Genomic DNA, 9112 nt, shown 5'->3' on the forward strand with positions numbered 1-9112 from the left:
TAGCTGTCTACAGCTGATGAACAAACCCCATTTGAACTGACCCAAGAAACAATTTTTCCTTCTCACTGCAACTCATTTATCCTCTGGGGGTCTTTGCTTAATCCAAGTTTGCCAGGATTGAATGTGATTAATAGGCGAGCAATTTAGCTCTTTGTTGTTTGCCAAGAGACCATAAATTAGGGTTTTATACGTGGGGGTCAGTAAACCCTAATTAAAAGGATTAGTCTTTTGAAAACCCTTATGATTAGCACATGACATTATGAGCAAAAAGAAACCCATGGGATGCTAGGAGGGGGGAAAGTGCTGGATGACGAGAGACAAAACATCTTTGATTTCCACTGCTTCATCTTTTCTTCTACTCAGTGATTTATGAGACCGTAGCGTCAGAGACGTCATGCTGTTGGCTGAGAGGGTGCAAGTTTCTTTGAGACTTTTGTAATGGATTGAAAAATCTAGACCTCCACAACTATAATTTGGATATTGTAAATCACACTGAACACTTTAAAAGGATCATAAGCTATCACATGGCAGAAGATTTTGAATTCAGGTGTTTGAAAGAGCCCATTCAGCCAGTCACTTCCAAGCTTATCAGCTGATAAAGGGCCTGCAGGGGATCCACTGGTGGCTTTGCGTAACCAACTTTTGGGCAATTCTGTCCCAATTAGGAAACTCTTTTCTGGGCCCCCATGCTGCATTTGTTCATATAAAAGGGAAATATGCTTCTGAAACTAAGCATCTGTGGATGAAAAGTACACCAGGTCCCAATTCTTAGATTGCCTGTCAGTTTGCTTCTTGGTAATTTTTAAAAACAATTGTGCATTTCCCGTTTTAAAATATTGTTAGTTTTATTATGATAAATTAATTTGAGATTATTGTTTTCTTGTAAATCATGCTGGGCAGCCCTAAGAGAAAAAGCATTATAGAAATAAATTAATGAGATCAATAATTATAGTGGTAATGCCTCTGCAAGGATCCTAAGATCATCTTGAGGGTCCTTCTGTTCTGTAACAGCCAAGTATATTTAAGAAGTAAACAGTCCTGAATTTAAATGAAGTCAGAGTATATTCAAATGACATTTTTGATTGTCTTCCTGATTACTTTTAATGTGTAATAGACAAAAAAAAAATCTTTCATAACATCTGTAGGGGAAGTGAAAAAAATCAAGATGGCAGTAACTGCAAACTTATTATTTATGATTTGAGGTTAGAAAGAGTCAAGATGTAATTTTAGAGACAGGAGTCTAGTTTTTCTTTACTGCTGTAAAGAAGATTGAAATTATACCTTTTTCTCTCTGTTATTTACTGCATCTGCTACTTTTTTCTATACTTTTAGACTTCTTTTCTTTTAGTTTTTCTTTTTTTCATTTTTTGTTCTATTTTATTTTGTATGTCTGTATTGTGTTTAAAATTTTCAATAAAGTTTTAAAGATAGCTAGACAGGCACACACCATCATCCAAACATATATACACATACACACACATGACATATACCAGTGTGGAACATGGTTAAAGTCCTGCATGTTGATGTTTGGGTCATGGTTTCAGAGATATTTTCTTATCAGATTCTCAATTTCTTCAGTAATGGCAGAGCTTCTAATGTAGTGGTGGGAAGATAAGAGTCAATCCTTATCTTTTTTTCTGCCTTGTTAAATTTATGAGTTCCAGTAACCAGCTGCTGGGACTGGTCAGAGTTCTCTTCCTGTTCTTGGGTGGCCTTTGGGGAATGTTGAGTTAAGCCAGAAGCGTTGAGGTCAAGACTCTGTTGCAAATCAGGAGCTTATTTCAGAAGCTGCTAATATGTCGCTATTTTGGCTCCTCCTCAACTGATACAGCATATGGCACATCTAGCTATAGCATAGCTGACCTCGAGAAAAGTTTTATGACACTTATATGATGTCATAAAATGCTCTATGATCATTTTTGTATCATAAAATGTTGTCTAAAAGTTGCTAAATTTCAATTCCACAGGTTCAGGATTTTGATCACCTTATCCCATTTGGGGTACCTTGGTTTAAAAATTGTTGCCCTACAATGCACATTTTGCCCAGGAACAAGAGGTTTAGCAGTATATAAATAGGTCGGGAATAACCTCCATCGGCTCAAAGTGGGCAGGACCAGGCAGAATTCTTTTTAATTTTTATGCATATTTTAATTTTACTTTATTCCAGCACAGTATTTTATTTCTATTCTATTCATTTTTATGTTTTATTTTGTATTTTATCATTTTGGTACTAATAGGAATATTTTCTTAAAAGAAAATGTCAAAACCTGTTATGGGTTAGAGTTATGGTATTCTTTACTCATTTTGAGTGGAAAAAGAAGAAGAAATAGAAAGCAAGGACAACTATAAAAGTAATGTGACTTTGTGGAGTGTAAAAGAAAGAGACCAGTACAGGCTCTTTATTAACATTTAAATCAGTGGTTCTCAACCTGTGGGTCGGGACCCGATTTGGGATCGAACGACCATTTCACGGGGGTCGCCAAACAACGCAGTCCGCCATTTCCCCCCCCCCTTTTCCTTAGCTGTGCTATTCCCTTTTATTCTATTGGCTTTTGAAAGCCAATAGAATAGACTCTCTTGAATAGAGTCTAATTCTATTGGCTTTCAAAAGCCAATAGGAATTGTCCAGGCTGTCTCTGCCCTGATGAGCCCGCCAAAAGTCCCATTCTGCAAACGGTGCTGCACCAGTTGAGTAGTCCTCGACTTACGACCGGTTGAGTAGTCCTCGACTTACGACCAGTTGGGGGGTCGCGGCATTAAAAAGGTTGAGAACCACTGATTTAAACAAAGAATTGAACTAACTTTATTATGTTAATTAGGTTAAAACAGGTCATCACCTGCTTTCTTTAGTTTTAGAACATGTTTTACTTCTTGCTATACACTAAATAAAATAAAATTAAATCTAAACATTTTCTTAGGTTTAAACTTCCAACTTCTCACCAAGTCAACTCTTAAAGCCAGACTTCCCAAGTTCCCCTCCCTCTCTAGAATTCTGGCTGAGGAATTCTGGGAATTGAAGTCCATACATCTAAAAATTGCCAAAGTTGAGAAACACTGCTATGGGAAAATAACTCCCATTATCAGCGGTGTTCAAACTATCTATCTGCTTCAACATTCATTGATTTACCACCACCACTACTACTCTCAATAAATGCAGGTCTCAAACAAGCTGTACACTGCAGGAGCGATTCCTTAACTACTGCTGTGGGGTTAAACTTCTTGGAATCACTTCATCATGCTAGGGTAGGGGTGTCAAACTCGCAACGTCACGTGATGTGTTGCGACGTATCGTGATTTTTCCCCCATTGCCGGAGCTGGGGTGGGCGCAGTTTCGGCATGATGCATCTGGCCCATGGGAAAAAGACTGGAAATAAATTATTTGCATCGATATGTCCTGATGACAATTTTAAAGAAAACAAAAAAAGCGTTTGCATAAATTGAAGAATTATTTCCTATGTTGTGTTTGAGAGGTTATGTTGGCGGAGGAGGGCGATGACAACTTCCTCATTGGCTAAGGGGGCGATTTGTTCAAAAAGGTTAAGAACCACTGATCTAGTCCAACCCCCACCCCCACCCAAGCAGGAGACTCTACACCAGGGGTGTCAAACTCACCACGTCACGTGATGTCTCGCAACATATCGCGACTTTTTTTCCATTGCCGACAATGGGATGGGTGCAGTTTTGCCATGATGCATCCAGCCCATGGGCTGGCAGTTTGACAACCCTGCCCTACACCATTTCTGACAGATGGCAGTCCAGTCTCTTGTTGAAAGTTTCCAGTGATGAAGCTCCCACAACTTCTGAAGGCAATCAGTCCCATCGGTTGATTGTTCTCACTGTCAGAAAAATTATCCTTATTTCTAGGTTGAATCTCTCCTTGGGCTTAAAGGGATGATTACCAGATTTGCAGCTGACGTTTTCAGAAAAAGCAATGTTTCAAAAGAACCTAGACCGGCTTGAATAGGCCGGAGTTGCATTTAAAAAGAAAGCAAGGGAAGAGGGTGTGCAGGGAAACCTGACGTGCAGTACCAGAGTTCATGTGAAAGGCATAGTGAAGGGATTTTATTGTGCTTATGATTTTAGTATGTTTAAGTTTGACATTAGCATTTATTTTATATATAGTAACCATTTTATATTGATACATATAGTGTTATCATGTAATCATTGTTTTGTTATTTTGCAATCATTATTTTGTAGTTAATTGCTTGATCAGATGAAAAGTAAGGGCTTCATGCTTTAGGTATAGGTGATTGCTTATATCAGTGGTTCTCAACCTTTTTAATGCCGCGACCCCCAACCAGTCATAAGTCAAAGACTGCTCAACCGGTCGTAAGTCGAGAACTACTCAACTGGTGCAGCACCATTTGCAGAATGGGACTTTTGGCAGGCTCAGCAGGGCAGAGACAGCCTGGACAATTCCTATTGGCTTTTGAAAGCCAATAGAATTAGATTCTATTCAAGAGAGTCTATTCTATTGGCTTTCAAAAGCCAATAGAATAAAAGGGAGTAGCACAGCTAAGGAAAAGGGAGAGGGGGGAAATGGCAGACTGCGTTGTTTGGCGACCCCCGTGAAATGGTTGTTCGACCCCAAATGGGGTCCTGATCCATAGGTTGAGAACCACTGGCTTATATGAAAAGAGCACAATAAGGGGAGGGGGAAAGGAGTTACGGGTAGAGCCTGGGTTGCTGTGTATGAGTCATCATCTAAGAATTGTTTTTTTGTGCCATCTTATGCCTGGTACCAAGACCTGATCTCTTTGTTCTGAAAAGGTATAAAAGGTGGAAGACATCTTTTCTGGTTGTTGCCTTCATCTCTCTACCAGCCACGAAGAGAGATGGGGTCACCCAACTCTGTTTTGATCAAAATAAAAGTTGTTTGCTTGCTGAAACCTCGGCTCAGGAGTTTCTTTGGCTCTTTTAAATTCCTGAGTAATGCTGGGGCAATTATGAGGTTAAGTGGAAAACCTTACATCCTGCCGCCCTTACAATACCTCACTTGAGGGCTGCCAGGATGGGGAGGGGAGTGGAAACGAAGTCCCTTTGAGGAATGTGCTCAGCTTGCAGAGGAGACAGAGGGAGCTACGCAGTACTCTCCAGTCACTGTACCTAAAACGCTGTTTTTAAATCTCAGCGACTTTCAGATGAGTGAACTTCAACTCCCAGAATTCCTCAGCCAGCAGTCACTGAGCTTGATACGGAATCAAGCTCAGTGGAATTGGAATTCTAGAAAATCAAATAAATCAAAAGACCTCCTACACAAGAAACCAATGAACAAGCCCGGCTCAAAGGTGGGCCAATCAGGAACCCGCGTTCTTGGGCGAGAAACCAATCAGGCACCAGATTTATTGACCTCCCATGATGCGGACTAATCAGAAAGCAGTTTACCAGGTTTAAATACAAGATGCCAGGTGTTTGTGAACAGCGGCGTGTGCTGAAGTTGCTCAGCGCGATTTCTGGTGAAGCGTTGCGGACAAAAGACAACACTGACCGCGACGGTTTAATCTGACCGCTCATCGCTCACTGCTTCATTATTTGATAACGTTGGATTATGGGGATGCTCGTTTCATCGTTTTGCAATAAATTCTTTTTCATTCAGCATTTTCTTGCTGCAAGCTTTTTTTTTTTAAAAAAAAATCATTTGGAAGCATAATTGGTGGATGGGCGGGGAGATTCAATAAAATATCTGGTGAGCAAATATGAAGACAGTGATATTTTAATAGCCTAACTAACCCATAAAGGCTTGTGATGGAAGCAAAGAAGCCCGTTGTGCTTTGGCCCCTCCGATTTAGGAATGTAAAAGTGTCTACTATTATCTCAGATTCAGGGATCAGGCTCTTATCAGCTCCAGGTCAAACTGGGGGCGCCAGAGAACTTGGTTAACAATAGAAGCACGTCGCGTTTTTGAACTAAAAATGAAGTCTCCAATGCAAGATTACACGTGAACAGGGGTCGTGAGAAAGGCGGAAAATGAATTAATATCCTATATTTTCTCCTGCTGTAATCTCAAAAATCAGGATAGGCTGCTGGGTCCTTCTGAGTATTTTCAGAGGCAGTTCTGCTTCCTTTTCTCTCTCCCCCCATTCCCCCCCCTCCACCCAGAGCGTCCTTTTTCCTTCCTCCTATTATGCACCTAAAACCTTGTGGGAAAAAGCAGCAATAATTCCTCCACGTGTATTCCTTCGATACACAGGGTTACATGCGACTGTTCTGCAATCAGGTTGGAAAGAAACATCCTTGTTTAGAAAAAAGAAAAGAAAAGCAATTGCCGAAACCCGGGATCGAACCAGGGACCTTTAGATCTTCAGTCTAACGCTCTCCCAACTGAGCTATTTCGGCGGTTGATCAACGTTACTTCCAGATAAAGTGGAAAAAGCTTGATTAATTCTTTTCTGCTGAATTTACCAATCTCTATGTTATATTTAAAATAATATACACTTAATATATACTTTATATTAAGTATATATATAAATATATACTTAAAACGTATATACAATTGGATATTGTCTCGTCCAGCGCAGCTTCTCCTTAATTAGCTGATTCTTCTACTAATCACAATTTGCATGCCAACAGGTGCAAATCACTCAGGGTTTTGCTTTGTTTTTTTGTGTTTTTTTTTACACGGCTGGTTTTCCAACGCTTGCAAAGGCACGGGCTATCTCAAAACCCACGTTCTTTAGAAGATTCTCAAATTCATGGCGCAAATCTCACAGCTTAGCCCTACTGCCTCGTTTAGCGAGTAAAAACAAATGGCATAATTGGCACGGGTATAAATATAACAACTTGGAGGACAGTTCTAGCCATCTGAATTCTGCCACTAGCAGTCTTGAATTAAACATCACTACAAGTTGCAGTGCAACCGCAGCTGTATTCCTATGCAGGAAAGGTCATATAAGAGCAATGGAAAATGTTCCTCTTGAGCAAAAGAACTCGCTTTTCCATCTTAATCTCGGTGCATGAAATCGGCTGCATTGTCCCTGCCCATGTCCAGAGGGCGCTTCTCCGCCCCCCTCCTTGTTCAGTCTCTGCCGCGTTCCTAGCAAGATGTTTACCTCTTGGCAGAGAGCGAGAAGTTCGTGGCCCCGTCGATCATCAGGCCCTCTCTTCATCCGCCTGCTTCTCGGAGCACCTCGCTCTCCAGGCAAGATAATCCAACGATCTAGTGGGGGCTGACTTACACTACAAATATTACATTATTTTCATTGTCATTCTTTACAGCCACTAGTTCTCAAGATCGTTTACAGCAGAATATCTCAATTTCAGCAATTTTTAAGCTGAGCGGACTACAATTCCCAGAATTCCCCAGCCAGTGCTTAATGGAAGGGAGGTTTGCCAGCTTAAAGTTCCTGAGGTTGGAGAAATTCTGCTCTAGACAATCTTGACAATGGATAGCTGTAAAGAATGACAATGAAAGTATTTTTTTTAATTTCATGTGTATATAACAAAATCATCTATATATTTTTAAAAAGAAACCAACTAAAAATATAAATTAGGATGAAAATTTATATAATTTTATACTTACCAACAGTTGCCTGGTTTACTAATGAATACACTACTGTAATATCTGTACAAAATATTATGTACGATGTGACTGTCTCTGCTTACTTGCTCTTTTACTAACACATGTATAGCTGCATCCATGAATTGGAAGAAAATATTGTCTTTTTTAAATCAAACACATTTCCAAAAACCATTTCTTGACAACTGGAATAATACTACATTTCCAGTTTCTCACTATGATTCTTTTATTCCCCAACCTGGCCTAATAGAACATAATTCCTCATAAAAATTCCAAGCTTTGGTAGATAATTCAACATTATGTTAACATCTTTAAATTTTAAAGCATTTTTCCCATAATTCATTCAGATGCTGGATTCAGTTCCATTGGAGATTAGTGGATTTCACACACACTGACCACCGTTTTTTTTACAAAAAGGACAAATGTATTGATAGAAGTAAAGTCTTCATCCTGGTTCATCCAAGCCGGTAATAAATAAGCAAACATGGTGACTGCTTTGGGAAGAAGGTTACAGTTTATTGCAGAAAGATGGTTCTTCAGGAAAGTGCAGAGGAGAGAAGGAGCAGAGATTGAGCACATGGGCAGTAGGTTTTATACCCCCCCCCCCGGCCTTTTGTTTGGAATAGTTTCCTGTTCCTGTGGCATGAACCTTGAGGCTGTTTCTGAGTGTTTGTCTAGGCCTTGATATCTGTGATTTAATTCTATTATCATATCCTGCTTCCCAGGTGATGGGGCTGACTCCTAGAGTTTGGGTGCAGAGATTGAGCACATGGGCAGTAGGTTTTATACCCCCCCCCCCTAGCCTTTTGTTTGGAATAGTTTCCTGTTCCTGTGGCATGAACCTTGAGGCTGTTTCTGAGTGTTTGTCTAGGCCTTGATATCTGTGATTTAATTCTATTATCATATCCTGCTTCCAGGGTGATGGGGCTGACTCCTAGAGTTTGGGTAGGGTATGCAGATCTTCTTTTCGTCTTCTTGATTGCTCTGGCTCCAACTTTCTGATGGTTTTACATCTGCATTTGTATGGGCCTAGCTCTTGCTTGGGGCAGAGAGATAGATTTGGGGCCAGGTTTGGTTTTAAAAAGTCCTTTTGAGGAAAAATATATTTTTCTGCCCTTTTTAATATTTCCTTCTCTGGGCTAACTTCCCTCAGTATACACACAAAACCAGCAAATTACTATACTGTATCATTCTTTGAGCAATTTCAGCTCTAGAGTTACTCAGCCAAGTACCAGCATTAAGTTAGATATATTGAAACCCAACTCAAAAATCAGAATATCAACTTCTTCCATTGCTTTCCATTTCAGCTTGGCTGAAATGTTTTTTTTTTTTTTTATTCCTAAAACTGTTCCCAGGCTTGAATTTAACTTTATAATTATGAAAACTCGGATGACATTCTGAACCAGTATACCTATCATTGATGCTACTGGCTGGGAGTGATGGAAGAGAGTCCAACTGATATTTGGGCCAAGAGTTTAAGGAGTATTCTCCTGCTGCTGTTTTTACCTCAGGCATCACAGGTTACTTCTTGCAGCTATTTTAATGCTTGGAAACCACTTAATCACTGTTGCAAGATTACTTTAACAAATGAAATAA

The 9112-nt window shown here is 39.9% G+C and overlaps 1 non-coding gene across 1 annotated transcript; it reads right to left on the reverse strand.

Moving 5' to 3' along the window:
• Positions 1-6263: 6263 nt before the first annotated feature.
• On the reverse strand, positions 6264-6336 carry TRNAF-GAA. Its single transcript has one exon. It is a non-coding gene; the product is annotated as a tRNA-Phe (tRNA).
• Between the last annotated feature and the right edge of the window lie 2776 nt (positions 6337-9112).

Source organism: Crotalus tigris, unplaced genomic scaffold, assembly GCF_016545835.1.
Source record: "Crotalus tigris isolate CLP2741 ecotype Arizona unplaced genomic scaffold, ASM1654583v1 scf7180000017685.4511686, whole genome shotgun sequence".
Lineage (NCBI taxonomy): Eukaryota > Metazoa > Chordata > Lepidosauria > Squamata > Viperidae > Crotalus > Crotalus tigris.